Source organism: Antechinus flavipes, chromosome 1 (genome assembly GCF_016432865.1).
Source record: "Antechinus flavipes isolate AdamAnt ecotype Samford, QLD, Australia chromosome 1, AdamAnt_v2, whole genome shotgun sequence".
Classification (NCBI taxonomy): Eukaryota; Metazoa; Chordata; class Mammalia; order Dasyuromorphia; family Dasyuridae; genus Antechinus; species Antechinus flavipes.
In genome coordinates this window covers 29,938,992-29,955,481 of record NC_067398.1, presented here as the reverse complement: position 1 = coordinate 29,955,481, position 16,490 = coordinate 29,938,992, and the positions used below count along the sequence as shown (strand labels likewise).

Sequence of the window (16,490 nt, the reverse complement as noted above, 5' to 3'; positions counted from 1 at the left end):
TCTCAAGCTCATTATTGGTCTCTTCAGCCACAGACACACTGAACCTTGATCCCCAACATAGAATCTCATTTTGGTTCTTTTTGAGTATGAAAGTTAAAAAAAAATGTTATTCCTCTCCACAAAAACTACTGATCAGCCATACTGGTCTACTCAGTGATTTTCACACACTATACTCCATTTCCCTTTTGTATTACTGGTGTCTTTCATGCCTGGAAATTCTTCCTTCTTCACTCTGCCTCTTGGAATCCCTGGTCTTCTTCAAGATTCAGGAACAAAATAACTGATTGTTGATTGGGAAAAAACTTCATCCTTCTCATTTTGCTTTCCATTCTTTTTTTTTTTTCTTTTGTGAGGCAATTGGGATTAAGTGACTTGCTCAGGGTCACACAGGTAGGAAGTGTTAAATATCTGAGGCTAGATTTGAACCCAAGTTCTCCTGACTTCAGAGCAGGTTATCTACTGTACCCGCTAGCTGCCCCGCTTCCCATTCTTTAAGGCCCAGCTCATACCCCAACTCCTCCATGAAGTTCTCTGGGTCTGCTGTAGATCCATATTGATCTGACCTAATTTTTTGAACCCCTGTAAAGTACATTTCATATTATCATACATTTCAGCACAAGCATATATACCCTTGCATCTTGTTCTATAGTTGTTTCATATATCTTGTCTCTCTAGAGAGGTAGTAAACTACTTGGAATCTTGGCTCCTGTATTTGATTTTTGAAAGACAAGGATATCGGGACACAGAGACATGGACAGAGGCAAAGGAGAGAGAGAGAGAGAGAGAGAGAGAGAGAGAGAGAGAGAGAGAGAGAGAGAGAGAGAGAGAGAGAGGAGAGAGAGAGAGAGGAGAGAGAGAGAGAGGAGAGAGAGAGAGAGAGGAGAGAGAGAGAGAGAGAGAGAGAGAGAGAGAGAGGAGAGAGAGAGAGAGGAGAGAGAGAGAGAGAGAGAGAAGAGGGAAAAGAGATGGAGACAGAGAAAAAGATGGAGAAGGATTGACCAAAAAAAAAAAAAGACAGACAGGGAGGGGAGGGAGAAGAGAAAAAGAAAGAGTGTGAGATGGGGAAGAGGGAGAGAGGTAGAAAGAGAGGGAAAGGGAGGAAGAGAGAAAGAGGGAGAAAATGTATATGTATCTGGGAAAGGCAGGGAGAAAGGGAGAGAAGCAGGGGAAGAGAGGGAAAAGAGAGGTGGGTCAGAGATAGGCAGTGAAATATCAGCAAAAAAATGGGACTTTAGACTGAGATCTGATCACTTAGTTTACCAAGGGTCAAAGACCTTGTCTTTTAAAATATGCTAACTCATGGTATTTTGAAAAATCGGTTTCCTCTGTAATGCTATGCATTTTACTTTGTGTACCTTTGGAAACCATGCTTCCAAGAAGGAACTGCCAGAGGGGTGGAATGATGACACGAATGCAAAAGGGTTTAATCCCTGATCTCCTCGAATTCCCTCATTTTACAGATGAGGAAACCAAAGAGCAGAGAAGGAAGTGGTGTATCCAAGGTCACACAGGCAGCAAGTGGCTGAGCCAAGAATGAGAAGTGAGATCTTTGGGCTGCAGCTGCAGTCCTTCCCATGAAGCCAGAAACCCAGGTGTCTGTCCCTTTGTAAAGAAGGCTGCATATAGCCTTAGGCCATGAAATCTGCTCACTTGGCTGGTGCTGTTACCAAAAAATACAATTTTTAAAAATGCAGCTCTCCTTTGGAAAGCTACCGAACGGCTCATCGCCTCAGGCCTCGTTCCTTTTGATTCCTAAAAGGAGCCTGTTGTAAGCCCCTCGCAAGGAGTCTAGGAAAGTCCCTGGGGAGACATTTGCTATTCACCTCCCAAATAGCAGCGCTGATCTTTGAAGGGGAGCTTTAAAGGTTTGCGAAGGGGAAGAGGGGATAGGAAGCAGAGGTTTCAGTAATGTAGGGAACTCTCCAGAGGGAATTTCTTCTACCGCTGCAGGTCAGTACCTTTTCTGAAATTTAGGGCCAGGGAGGATTGCCTATGGCACTGAGAAATTACGCACAGGGCGCAACCTCTCATCTCCTCAGGCGTCTTGGGACTCGAACCTGATCTTTGAAGGTCGGGTTGGCTCTGGAGTGTACTGTAAAGCGCCAGTATCTTACAGCGTATCTGGGTCTCAGCACAACTCTGATGCGCTACGGGATTGTGAACCCCATTGTAGCAGGGGATAAGCGCAGGCTCAGGTGCCTTGCCCAAGGTCCCAGAGCAAACCTCAAACTCGTGGAAGCAGGACTCCGCTCAGCGCTCTTTAAGCTTACGCGTCCTGCTAGTGCCCAGAACTGACCTGGCCCTTATCTCTTCTTGACCTCTAATCCCAGCTCAGCGCAGCCCAGGCGGGGAGCCCGAGGCTCGCGAGCCGGGCTGTGTTGGATGGAGTCTTTTTACGCTACTACTGCTCTCCTCCCCTCCCTCGTCTCCCCTCTCCCTCCCTCCCTCCTTCCCCTTTCCTTTGGTCCCCTCCCTCCCTCCCCGATACAATGACTGGACGAGAACAGCGCATCAGCGGAGTCTCATTGGCAGCAGCCGCCCCAGCCGGGGGAGAGGCAGCGGGCGGGGGGAGCTGGGGAGGAAGAGAGAGGGAAGGAAGGAAGGAAGGGAAGGAGGGAGGGAGGGGGGGAAGGAAGGAAGGAGAGGAGGGGCAGAGAGGGAGAGTAATAAAGTGCGCTCAGTTGGATCAAAGGGAGGAAGCCCTGGGAGAGGCGAGGCTGCGGCGGCGGCAGGGGCAGGGCGTGATGCGCGCGGCGGCTGGGAGATGCCCAGGGATCCAGCTGCCAGGGAAGCTGGGCAACCTAGAGGCCATCCTCACGTGCTGACTGGGACTGCTGAGGGGAGAGCGGACACCGAGGGGCAGGCGGCTGCCGGAGCAGCCCGAGTTGGCTCTCGGGGAGAGGACTTGAAGGTTGGCTCCAGGGGAGCGCCGACGTGCTGGGCTGATGGCAGACAATAAGTAGCGAGCGACAGAGCGAGGGAGCGCCTGCCCCCGAGGGAGCCGGAGAACCAGAAGCGCAGGTACGTTGGCGGCAATGCCCCTGTTCTCAGCGGTAGAAGATGGGCCAGCCGACGCTGGCGAGGGGGGCTCCGTCCTGGGGGCCGGACCTCGCGGAGCCCTTGGCCGCGGACTGCGGCGCTCGCTCCTCTGGTCCCCGGGCTTGCGGTCGGCTCCGGGCTGGGGAAGATTCCTCCCTGCACTGCCCACCTCGAAGCCCCGCCCCACCAGCTCTCTCCTCGAATCCCCCTCCCACCTCCCTCCTCGCCGCCTGCCCCAGTGCGGCGGGCCGGGGAGCTGACGGCGGACACCCAGGGAGTCCCCGACCCGCGCCACTCTAACCCTCCCTCCCCACCCTAGCCCTGAGACTTTGAGCTTCGCGTGTAGACAGGATATTGAAGGAGGTTTGGGGGCGTTTGTGATTCTGGCTTTCCGGAGGCGCAGCCGGGGTGCGTGTGCTTTGTGGGCCCGCAGGTTAAGCTGATAGATCTCCGCTCAGTCTTGGGGGGGGGGGGAGGGGAGGGGAGGTCGATTCTGGGAACACAGCTATCAGAGCTCCAGGCTCGCTGAGGCAGCTCCACTGACACTCGGAGGCGTCTCAGACCTGGGCAACTCTGGAGTTTGTGAGGGCGCGCTCGTAATCCGCCCGCCTCCCGCCCCCCCGCACCGGAGATCTCCTCAAACCTTGCACTGTGCGCCCTTCAGCTCATGCTCTTGGATTGCAAGGAACCCCCTGGGTTTTAGGCGAGCGCTCCTGTACAGTACTGTACTCTGCAGGAGCTTCCCATTGGAACCCAGGGAAGGTACCCGCGGAGAGGGCTCCTTTGTGTACTTCCAGATGTTCATCCGCCCTGGAGCTGGGTGGAGTAGGACTCCTCCACATTCTTGCGATCTGTTAGTACTTGTTTAAAAAAAAAGAAGAGGGGAAAAAAAAAAAAGAAAGAAAGAAAGAGCTAAGACCAAGTCGTCTAAACTTGGTATATAAGACCATCTCTGCCTAAAGTGCTAAGTCCTCAGTGGATGGTGCTGAAAAGTTTGCTTGGGCTCTGAGAGTGCACAAATGACAACTGAGTGATGTCAGCCCTCTCCCCTCCGGAAAGCTGGTTGATCCCTCTGTAGCTTCTTGGTAACCTCGAAATTTACCAGCACATAATCCCATAACCTCCTCCCTGAACTCAGTTTTTTTATGTAGTATGACAGGTTCTTGACTATCCCAAAGGGAATTGATCCAGGATGATGGACAGCTCCCAAAGAAGGGGGCAAGGGAGAAAAAAAATCGGGCAACCTCCTTCCTCCAAATTTCCTCCGAGTTAAAAGTATTAATGCGGATTCATTTTCTTAAATTTAACTATTTGTAAAAAGAGACAAATGAGCTCGTGCAGTACTTTGCCTTTCTTAGCCTGAAGGGTCTTATCACTTATTCATGATCTATCTCTTCCAGCCTTAATCAAGTGCTTTATTTGTTTAAATTCCGTAATGGAGGGAGAATGTATTTGAACAATATTATGAAGGAAAATAAAGAAATCCTTCTGAAACAATTAAGGGGAGATTAATTTTCCTCTATTCAGCAAGAAAGTTTCCAAGATGAGCTTTTCCCAGGCAGAAAAGAAATGACTAAACTTCTGTATGTTTGGAAACAATCAATTTAATTTCAGCCCCACAGCAAAATTTATGGGTTTCTTAAACATTCAAATTACTTGTCTCAAATATAATTATCCCCAAAACAAGTGGGAGGAGTTCACTTAGAGGCCTTCCAAAGTATAAAGGCAGTGAAAGTTTTATTAGTAATTTCATCTGTCACTAACTAGGAGCTATTTTAAGTGGAAAGCCAAGGTAGCGAACACTTGACTTCAAACGCTGGGGTGTGGAGGAGTACAAGATTAAGAGGGTTTTATTGGAAGCTAGAAATCTGCCACTTATCTCCTACTAATTTGTTGGGACTCCCATTTCTCAACCCCAAATGAGGGAGTTCCATCATTTCAGTCATATTCCACTCTTTCTAACCCCATTAGGATTTTCTTGGCAAAGACACTAGAGTGATTTGCCATTTCCTTCTCTAGGCGAAACTGAGGCAAACAGGGTTGTGACTTGGCCCAGGTCACACAACTAGTAATTGTTGGAGGCCAGATCTGAATTTGTGAAGAGTCCTCCTGATTTCAAGGCAGGCACTCTCTCTTCTTTGGCATTTAATTGCCCCTGCAAATGATGGGTGATAAGGCTTCTTTCTAGACAGATGATCCTAGGATCTTAATTAAATGAGAGAGGCAGACTTTGGGCAAGTCACTTAATCCTGCTTACCTCCTCAGTAAAAATGAGCTGGGAATGGCAAATCATTTCAGCATCTCTGCCAAGAAAACCACAAAAGAGGTCACGAAGAACAAGACATGACTGAAATCACTGAATGTCGACAACAGGAACCATAAGAGATGGAAGAGAACTTGTTGCCTTCCAATCCTTGTATAATATACCTGGCAAGTGCTGTTCCAATCCTATCTTTGCATTGAAGAGTCAGAATGAGAAGCAACCTCCATTCCATTTACTCTGACCATGAGCAAGTTTTCCTGACATTCAGCCTGACTCTATTTGCAAACTCATAGCACCGTTGAGTTAGCCCTAGAAGGTCCACACAACTCATCTGGCCGATGAGATCTAGAAAGGTGAAGTCTTTTGCCCAGGAAAACAGCAGTAATAAATAACTGAGCAGGTTTACAACCCACATCCTTTGATTCTACTTCATTTTCATGAAGCTGCTACTCTGGGACTAAACAGAACATGTCTAATCCCTTCTTCAAGTAACAGCTCTTCAAATACTTGAAGGCAATTAGCATTTCTCCCTTGAGTCTTTTCCTCTCCATATTAAACATCCTCAGTTCTTTTGGCTGCTGCTCATGTAGCATGATCTTGAGGCCCTGAGTCCTAGTTATCCTCATCTGGACCTTCTCCAGTTTATCAGTTTCCCTCCTACGCTGCCATGCCCAGAACTGAACTCAGTCCTTCAGACTGGTCTGTGCAGGGCCCAGTGTTTGATTTTTGCAGCCCAGATATCATCAAGTTTCTGTACCCTATTGAAGAATTTTTTTAAAAAGATAGTTCTGACTGAGTGACAACACCAATAAGCTTGCTACATGGCAAGCTGTTAAAAATCTCTGCTCTATCTTACCCAGCCAGCCACGATTGTCTAGCATTGACTTTCCGTCTGGAAGCTCTGAAATTCCACATGGTTATCTTACAGACATTAGAGACTTAAGTGAATTCTTGAGGTTTAAGTTACAGGTAATTTTCCTCCCTTTGATGAATCCATTACCAAGATCTGATCATATCATCAAGGCAATATTTTTTTTATACTTTGGGCTATCTCTGGAGGGTGTATGGGGGGAGAGAGGGACAGGACATGAAATAACTCTTCATATCCAGAAAGTCAAGTAGCTGTTACTCAGTTTGATCCTATGAGTCCTATAGATCTGTTTTTAGATGTGACTTTCTCTTTGTACATTTTAGAAATTTGATTTTAATTTAAAAATTTTCAGGCTCTCACGAGTGTGTGTGTGTGTGTGTGTGTTTTCCTGCGCTTCAAATTTATATATATATTTAATTTAAAAGTCATTCCAATAACCCAAGTGGCAAAACTTCTCATAATCTTGGCTTCTCCTTCCAAATAACTCCAATAATTTTTGTTTATTCTCCACCTCATTCTGAGCTTCATTTTAGGATTTTTTTTTCTTGTTTTGCTTTTGCTTTTCTATGGAAGGGACATTGGCAAAAAAAACTACTGGAGCAGTTTGCTATTTCTTTATTTATTTGACAGATGAGGAAACTGAGGCAAACAGGGTTAAATGAGCTAATTAAGTGAGTGGAACTGGATTTGAGATGTTTATTTGTTTGTTTGTTTGTTTGTTTGTTTGCTTGTTTTTTGTTTTTTGATCATTCCTTCACCTTTGATTATAAAATTCTGAGAAATCTTGGAAAAATAGACCTAAAGTTTTAAGCTAAAAGATCATTGCTCTAAGTGTTCCCATGGGATTTTCTCTAGGAAAATCTTAGTTGCCTCTTTAAAGCGCTTGGTATCAGTATTCTCTAAATTAGGAGTTCTTGGCCTTTTTTGTGAGTCTTGAACCCCTTTGGCAGTCTGGGGAGGCATATGGATCCTTTTTTCTTTTTTGGGGAGGGGGAGTGAAGCAATAGGGGTTAAGTGACTTGCTCAGTGTCACACAGCTAATAAGTATCAAGTATCTGAGGTCAGATTTTGAACTTGGGTCCATATGCCTCCAGGGCCGGTGCTCTATCTACTGCACCATTTAGCTAGTATGTCTTTTCAGAATAATGTTTTCATGTGCATGAAATAAAATACATATTATTATAAAGGAATCCAATTATATTGAAATATATGATTTAAAATGTGTTGGGTTGTTGTTTTTTTGTTGTTTTTTTTTTTAAGTTTGCAGATCCAGGTTGAAAATCTTTGCTCTAAGCAAATCTCAAAACTATAATTCAAATTGACAAATTATTGTTTGATCAAATTGACGTTAAAGCTGTGGGGCTCAAAATTCAACAAATTGGCAGTGTCCAGTATCAAAACAAAAACTTTGTTGTTAGCTGAGCCCCACACACATCCCACATACATGACTCTGGAATCCTTCCTGTTCCAGGTTCACTGTGGGGGTGTTTGGGAAACTCACAAGCCATAAAAGCTGTGATGTCAGGCATCCCAGCAAAGTGTCAAGCCCTCCATCCAAGGGAGTAGGATCCCTGCCTCTTGGGCTGGCTTTGCCGCCCATGGATAAAATGAGCTTAGCCTCTTGGGACCTCAGTCTCCTCTTCCATAAAGTGAAGGGGTTGAACTTGGTCTATAGCCTTTTCCATCTCTAAGATTACATGAATTACAAAATCACTAACAGATGTAATTCAGTGGGAGAAAATAAGGAATGAAGTCCAAATGGACCAAAGGCGAGAGAATTTTGGAGAGCCCTAGAAGGGAGAGACAGGGTAAAAAGTTGGATAAAACATTGTATTTGGAATCAGAGTACACAATGCCCTTTCTGAGATCACCTTCCCAATTCCCACAGGCACAGGCTAGTCAGTCTCTGCAAGTTGTCTGATTATTTTTCCTCCAGGTTTCTAGTATTTCTAATTCTGTGGCTCATGAGCCCCCTGTTCATTGTGCTTTTTTCTAGTATTTTTCTCTATTTCCACTGACTTCCATCTAGTGATTATCTAAAATCTATCTTGGATATAGATTTTTGTGTACATAGTTGCTTGCATTAGACTGTGAGTACTTCAGAACAGGGTCTGTTTTTTGCCTTTCTTTGTACCCTCAGCCCTTAGTGCAGTGCCTGGAACACAGTAGGTGTTTAATAAATGTTTATTGACTGACTGATTCTGCTTCCCCTGGTATTAATCAAGGGAGCTAAGTGTCAAGATGGATGGAATGTTGGGTTGAAATCGGGAAAGCTCATCTTCCTGAGATCAAATCCAGTCCCACTCACTTAATTAGCTCATTTAACCCTGTTTGCCTCAGTTTCCTCATCTGTCAAATAAAGAAATAAAGAAATGGCACACCGTTCCAGTATTTTTTTTTGCTAAGAATACATCAAATGGGGTCACAAAGAGTTGGGCATAATTGAACAACAACAATAACAGTATTAATTAACTTTTACACAATGATATTTACTGAAAAACTATGGCAAGGCCCTCCCAAACAAGAGTTCAGTTAGTCATCAAACATTTATTAAACATTTATTCTGTGTCAGGAACAATGTTAAATTCTGAAAATACACATAGAAGTAGAAGAGAACCCCAATCCTTAAGGAGATTATCTTCTAATAGAGGAAGGTAATTCGGAACAGGGAGCTGAAAAGTGATTGAGAGGTGATGGTACCTGGTTATATGCCTTGGGAAGTGAATCAGCAGCACAGTTAGGAGAAGAATAAAGACATCTGCCTGAGTCCCCTTAAATAGGAGAGTCTGAGAGAAATCAGCCAATCAGGAGGTGAGACCACAGGGGCAAAGATCCTGCTAATGTGAGGAGGTGAGAGCTGGAGAGCTCCTTTACTTCTGAGTCCACTTATTCCCCAGGGAAATTATATATATAATTTGAGTTCATTCCAATAATCTGAGTGGCAAAAAGAAGGGGGACTTTACTTTCTCTCTCCTTGGAGATTCTACCAAATTTACTTCCAGATGTAGATTAGGGAATGATTTAGGAGCAAGTCGTTCCTTCACTTGCAGGATGTAAGATCTCCACTAATGAATTCATCTACTGCTTGTGAATCAAGCAGGTCACTCTTTTCTAGATTCTGCTGCTCTGGTCCCTGGCAGACTCTGCTACCATGGCCAAGCTGATGGTGCAGTAGATAGAGTGTTGGATCTGGAGCTGCAGAAGACCAGGGTTCAATTCCACACTTCCAGGCTGTGTGACCTTGGATAAGCCACATAATGTCTGCCTCAGTTTCCCCATCTGTAAGTTGAAGATTATAGCATCTTCCTCCCAGGGTTGTTGTGAAGATCAAATGAGATCATATTTGCTGTATGCTTAGCACTGTGCCTGAAACACAGTAGGTACTTAATAAATGCTTATTTCCTCCCTTCCCCAAGTGCTGGATTTCTGGTGACTCTCCTGACCATTTGAGAATTTTAAGGTCACAACCTGGTTTGTCACCACAAAGTCAGCCAGCAGGAAACAGTCAGAAGATATTTCAGGTGTTCCAAGCTAGGTGCTTTTGATGTTGCCTTATTCAAGGCTTACAAGGACTTGAGCAAGATTTTGCCCCTTTGCTTGGTTATGCTTTTTTTTTCTTGACTATGATTTAGTTTATAACAATTTTTTTAAAGTAATGTAATCAAATGTAGCATTATTTGGTATTATTCCCATCCACATCCTCTCCTTTCCAGTCAAATCAAAATACCATCTGGTCATCGAAATCAGTATTCTATCTCCCTCCTTCGTAGAGATGGAATGGAGCCAGGTCTTGAAGGATGGGTGGAATTCTAATAGATGGAGAGAAGGTTGGGCTGGTTTCAGGCAGGAGGACCAACACACCGGTGAGAAATGAGGGTGACCCCACAGAGAGAATGAATCTCTGAACACGGATCTCTTTAGATCGATCCACATGGTGAGCCTGTCTGTACCCTTCAGCAAATAGTAGCAGATTCATTGTCTCAACTGCCCACTTTGATTGCTTGTTTTATAGACACAGAATTGGAGCTCAGAATTGGATGTGTGAAGTGTATTTATCACTTAATTGTAATTAGGGGAATTCATGCACTTGAGGGCGATGTGTGTGGTGGAGAGAAACTTTGGGTGAGAAACAGAGTATTCAAAAAGGGTCTATATGTGATGGTGGGAGATGGCAGGCGAGCTGCAGGAATTCCTTGCACACAGAAACACCTACTGTCTGATATGCCCTTATTGAAGAGGCTTACTACCACAGGAAACACATGTTTGACTTTCATCGCCTGCCCGACAGGCAGGAATGCTGGGTTTCAAGCTAGGGGAGCTACTTGCCAGAAAGTAGATTGGACACCCGGCCAATCCGTGGGAATGATGGAAGCTGGACATCACGGCTCTCTTTGATATTAACTCTGCAAGCAAGTAACTCGTGTTCATGGTTCCTCAGTATCTCTAATTGTAAAAAAAAAAATTATGCCGTGGCAAATATTGTCAGAAAATGCGTACGCCATCCGTTCTGCTTAATTCCAATGTTGGATGATGAGGCAGTTTAGTGAAGTGAGTAGAGCACTGAATTTACAGTTGACAACATCTGGCTTCAAGTCTCACCTCTGTTACTTTCTGGCAACGTGCTTGTGAGCGAATCATTCCTCATTCTTCCATTTCACTGTTTGCCGTCATGTCTGGAATGCTCTCCCTCATCTACTTCTCCTGGGAACCCCAACTTCTTTCAAGTACCCCTAAAATCTGACCTTCTGCTAGAGCCTTTCCAAGGTCCCTCTCAGATTGCCTCCAAGTTACCCTGAATCCAAACCTTGATTGTACACACTTGTTTCTTTACATTGTGAGCTCCTTGGCAGGAACTGCCTTTTGCCTTTCTTTAAATCTCCAGTGCTTAGAACACATGAGATGCTAAATAAATGCTTGTTGATTTTGACTCAAAGTGGCCTCGGTTACCTTGTCTGTAAAACTGACTGTGTTGCTGAAATATTATTTCAATCATATTTGACTCTTTGTGACCCTATTAGGATTTTCTGGCAAAAATACTAGAGTAGCTTGTTATTTCCTTTGGAAACTGAGGCAGACAGGATTAAGTGACTTGCTGTGTGACTCACACAGAGAGTAAATATTTGAGGTTGGATTTAAATTCAGATCCTTCTAATTCCAAGCCAGTATTCTCTCCACCCAGCTTCCCCCACTGCACAGTCTTAAAACCCAAAATAACATCTTCAAGGGGTTGTTGTGAAGTTCTAAATGAGATACTGCATAATAATTATAATTAACATTTATGGTATACTTTAGGGCTTATAAAGTGCTTACCTTATCTCATCTGATTCTCACAACAATCCTGGGAGGTAGTTTCTATTATTGCCCCCATTTTATAGGTGAGAAAATTGAGGCTAGAAGTTAAATGAATATCAAATAGCTAATAAATACAGGGTTCAAACCCAGGGCTTCCTGACTAACTACTTTTGTCATTGCTGTATTTAATTACCTCTAATTATCAAATCCATTGCAATTATATAAATGTAATTTTTTATTAATGGATGGGGTTATTTGGGGTCCTTTACTTTGTGCATTCTATATACTAGTTTGTAACCAAATGTTGGTCCCCTAGGTATATAAATAAGACATAACCTGCTTACCGCTAATAACTCTTCTAGGGGAGGGGGAGAGATGACCTTACAGAAAACATCATTTCCCGCCGAACATTGCTAAGAAGTGGCCAGGAAGTGGCCATGGAGGCCATGTGGTGGGACATCTGGCCTTGGACTCAGGATGGCCCTCCTCTGACAGATACTGGCTTTTTGATTTTCCCGGGCACCTCACTTAACCTCTCTGTGGTCAACTCTTAGACTAGAAGGTACAGAGAAAACGCTAAACTGCTTTGGTCAAAGATATTCTTTTTATCTGTGTAATCACAGACCTAGTTCCTGGCTGCTTAAGCGATGTCTCCCAGAGTGCCAAAGGTCCTTAGCCCTCCAATTTGCAGGGAAGCAATTGAATAAAGTATATAACATGGTTGGAAGTTCCATGATGATATTATTTTGAAATAATAGGTTTGGGACTGTAAGATACTTTAAAGATCACTTAGTCTGACTCCCCCAATTTTCCAGAGGAGAGAACCAAGGCTAGAAGTTAAATGGCTTACTCAAAGTCATGTATCTCTTTCTTTTTTTGGGGGGGGGGGCAGGGAGGAAGACAATTAGGTTTAAGTGACTTATATAGGATCACGTAGCTAGTAAGTATTTGAATTCAGGTCCAGGGCCAGTGTTTTATTCATTGTGCCATCTACCTTCCCCTCCAAAGACATTTACTACAATTGCTAGATAGATTTATGATTCGAATGATAAGGGTATCCCTTCCATTAATGCAGACCACAACCCATCATCCCTGGGACACCTTTCTATATTCTCCCGTAGATTCTCAACGAAGGTTCATCCTGTATACTGGGATACTTTCCTCTAGTTATCTCAATATATCAAGAGATTCCAATGGAGAATGTGGACTGCCCACTCATTATCCTTCGCTCTGTTTCCATGAGTGACGCCTTCTTTTCTAGGGTAACAAAGCTAAGGCAGCTAGGATTTAAACTAAGAGTTCTCTGAATCTAAACCCCATTTTCTATTCCACCAATATTTATGGGCTCTTGCTGTAGCCCACTTTTATTTCTGTCCTGAGAGCCGATTAACTGGTGGAAGAACAGAAGTTATAGGGAAATCCCAAAGGGGAAAAATACTAATTTAACGTTTTTTTTTTAATTTTCATAATTCCTTATTTCATATCCATCCCCCAAAATGGCACCTCAGAGCCATCCACAGCAATGGACCAACAAGCTAATGGGCTCCTTCCAGATGGCAGCCTTGGCGAAGAATGCACATGGTTTTATGGACATGGGGAAAGAAGTTTTGTCAATTTCTTTCTGTATAACAAGCCCATCTCACAAAGGGGGTAGTACAAATGTTTTTTATTCATTTTACTCATCAGGAAATTGAGGCTTAGAGATATCAGCTGACCTGCCTTGGGTCAAACATCTAGTCAGTGTTGGGTAAGGATTCAGACTGGTCTTCTAATGACCAAGACAGCATTCTTTCAATAGGGCCAGGCCCGCCTCATGGCAAAATGATTCAGAGCTGGAGCAATAAGCATTGGATTATTTATCAAAGGCTGTTGAGGAAACAGCTTCACCAAAGACAGGGTAGCTGGAAAGCCATTTATTAAAAATAAACAAGCCCTGTTCTGTGGTCTCTGCAAACTAAATAAAGCCCTTCCTCATTTAGATGGTCCTTCCGAAAACACCACTGTAGAGCTTCCATTCCATGGAGGCTGATTGCAAGCGACAGCTTGAGGGATTCAGAGGAGGGGGTCTGACAAAGGAGGGGGTCGAGTTGGTGATTTTCCAGGCAGCCTCTGATGCACCTGACTGAGCCAGGCCTATGAACTCCGCCAGAGTAGAGGAGCAGAGTGGACCAGATGTGATCTGAATGAGAAAATCTTTGGGAACCTGAGCTGACTTAGGCTTGTATACTATGAACTGGAAGGGAGCTGAAGAATCATGAAGGACAGTATTCTCTCCTTTCTTCATTTTACAGAGAAGGAAACTGAGACCCGGAGAGAAACAGTTGCTCAGCAGCCAAGCTAAAAAATCAAAGCTGGGTGTTCCAATTCTGTATCCTATGTACTTCCCTCTGCATCACTTCTTAGTTCTTTTCCCTATGAATTCAATAAGTTGTTTCTGCAGTTTCAGGTCAGAGGGTAATATAATCTGGAAAGATCATCTGAGTTAGGCATTCTCAATCTATTTATCTGTGAATGTCAAAAAACAAACAAACCCTCCCCCCATTTTGATAGTTATAATTCAATATGATTGGTTTCTTTTTATAATCATAATATATATTATGTATGTATATATTATATACATTATATATTATTAATATATATTTATTTATATATGAATGAAAATAATAATATATTTATTAATATGTATATTTAAACATTCATATAAATTTATATATAAAATAAATAAATCTATTTATATATTAATTTATATATATATTTAAATATACAATATTTCACATATTAATATATATTTATACATGTTTATATATTTATATATTAATATACAAAATAAATATATATTATGTATTTTAAAACATTATCTTGAAGGTGTTCATAGACTTTACCACATTAACACAATAGTTCATGCGGGTGTGTGCATTGTTAACTGGTAAATTTTTGTGTGAGTATTTACCCTTTGAAAATTGGCAAACAGAAAATCAGGGCTTCATTCATTGTTTTGACTTAAGAAACTTAAGAAAGACTTAAGAAAGTGATGAGATAATTTTAATAATTTTAGTAATGCAGATCTGGCATAAAAGTGTGTCCTAAGTATGTTCCTCCACACATGTACCCCATCCCAAATCCAGATGTTAAACATCGGAAACCTTAATCTAAATTGATCCTTCTATTTTTACAGATGAAGAAACTTGAGTCCAGAAAGGGACATAGTGACAGAGACAGGGTCTAGACCAAGGTCGTCTGCCTTCCAATCCAGTCTTTTTCCATTGGACCACATCTTTCAATTGTAGGCTATAGTGCTTTAGTTGTACGGCTTTGGAGATAAGATAAGAAATGTGAAACAATCTGGCCAGTTCTTAATGCTGGCTGGGCAGCCAGGAGAGATGGGTTCCAGACCTTTTTCTATATCTCTGTGACTCAGGGCAAATGGTTTCCTGATAGTTTGGTTTTCTGTGTTTTTAGGGAACATTCTCGCTATGTGATGCTATGACCCTGACAAATTTGAGTTGAATTCAGCAAACATTTATTAGACTCCAATCATGGGTACTGAGAATACAATGATAAAAATGAACAGTTCTAGCCTTCAAGAAGCTTATGTTCTTTTAGAGGTAGAGAGAGATAGTGGCAGGGAGAGGATACAAAGTAGATACAGTTTCACAAAGTCATTTCAAAATGAAAAGAACTCTAATACCTGGGGCAATGAAACAAAGCTCCATACTGAATGGGGGCATCCCATCTGGGCTTTGAAGGAAATTATACAGCATTGCAGTGCATCCAGATGGAGCTGAACTAAGTGTCTGATTAATATCTTCAATTAGATTTTTTAATAAAGTTTTCAGAGTTAAAAATCAATGTTGGATTTCTGTTGTACAGTCACATTGTAGTTCATTTGGTTTTCAGTCATTTCTGGTTCTTTGTGACTTAAACTCTTCAAGCAGCCTCAGTTTCCTCATCTGTAAAACTGGACCTTGTTATTGGGTCTTTTCAGTTTTGTCCAACTCTTCATGACCCTACTTGGAATTTGTTTGTTTTGTTTTGTTTTGTTTTGGCAAAAATACTGGAGAGATTTGCCATTTTTTCTTCTTCAGCTCATTTTGGAGATGACGAATCTGGGACAGAGAGTTAAGTGACTTGCTCAGGATCAAACAGCTAGGAAATATGTGAGGTCACATTTGAACTCAGAAGTCTTCCTGATTCCAGCCTTAAGAGTTCTATCCACTGTGCCACCTATCTGCTCATAGTCATGAGTATGATTCAATAAAATAGCCTTTCTATGCAATTTAAATTATGTGGGTAAGGGGAATATATTTGTAACAGAATAAGTCTTTATCAAGACCAGGAGAACAATAAAAGGCATTGTGGTGTGGTAGTTAGAGACCTGGCCTCAGAGCTGGAAACCCCATGTTTAAGAGGAAGACTTCTGACAGATATTGTCTGTGGACCTCAGATATCCCACGTAAGCTCTCATGGTCTCTGTTTCCTCAATTGTAAAATGAAGAGATTATAATTCACCTCTGAGGTCCCTTTTCACATGAAATCTAGCACCGTAAGGGTCATCGGCAATTTCCTTTAACCTCTCAATGTCCAGACAACTCTCAAAGACTCTAAGTTGTCCATTGGAATTGGTGGGGAAAATTTACACGCCAGGAGTTTCCCATGTCAATGAAATTACATGTTCAGACCAATCTTCCCACCCCCACCCCTCTCATTGCTCCCAGCTCCTCTTTCCACTGTATCCTCCACAAAAGTCCTCTCAAACCACCCTGGACAATCTGAGTCATTATTAATCAAGAAAGATAAAGAGATGGTCAGAATAAACTGATTGAAAAGAGGCAGTATTGGCCATCTTTGAATCTTCAATCTCATATATATTCAGGCTTTGGACAAACTAAATCAATCCATGTGTCCCAAGATGGGTCCACAAGTAACCACATCCCATGAGTCTATAAACATTTAATCAAGAACAGGCCGTAGTAATTTACTTCAACTGAATTAAATTGGTTCAATTTGTATTTTTTAAGTGGAGAC

General features: G+C 42.7%; 1 protein-coding gene across 1 annotated transcript in view; it reads left to right on the top strand.

Moving 5' to 3' along the window:
- The first annotated feature begins 2,926 nt into the window (after nt 1-2,926).
- Nucleotides 2,927-16,490, top strand: part of FRMD4B (FERM domain containing 4B) — a 350,691-nt gene continuing 337,127 nt past the window's right edge. The window contains exon 1 of the mRNA XM_051980657.1: nt 2,927-3,021. The gene's annotated coding sequence lies outside the window, so the exon portion shown is untranslated. The remainder of the gene's footprint in view (nt 3,022-16,490) is intronic.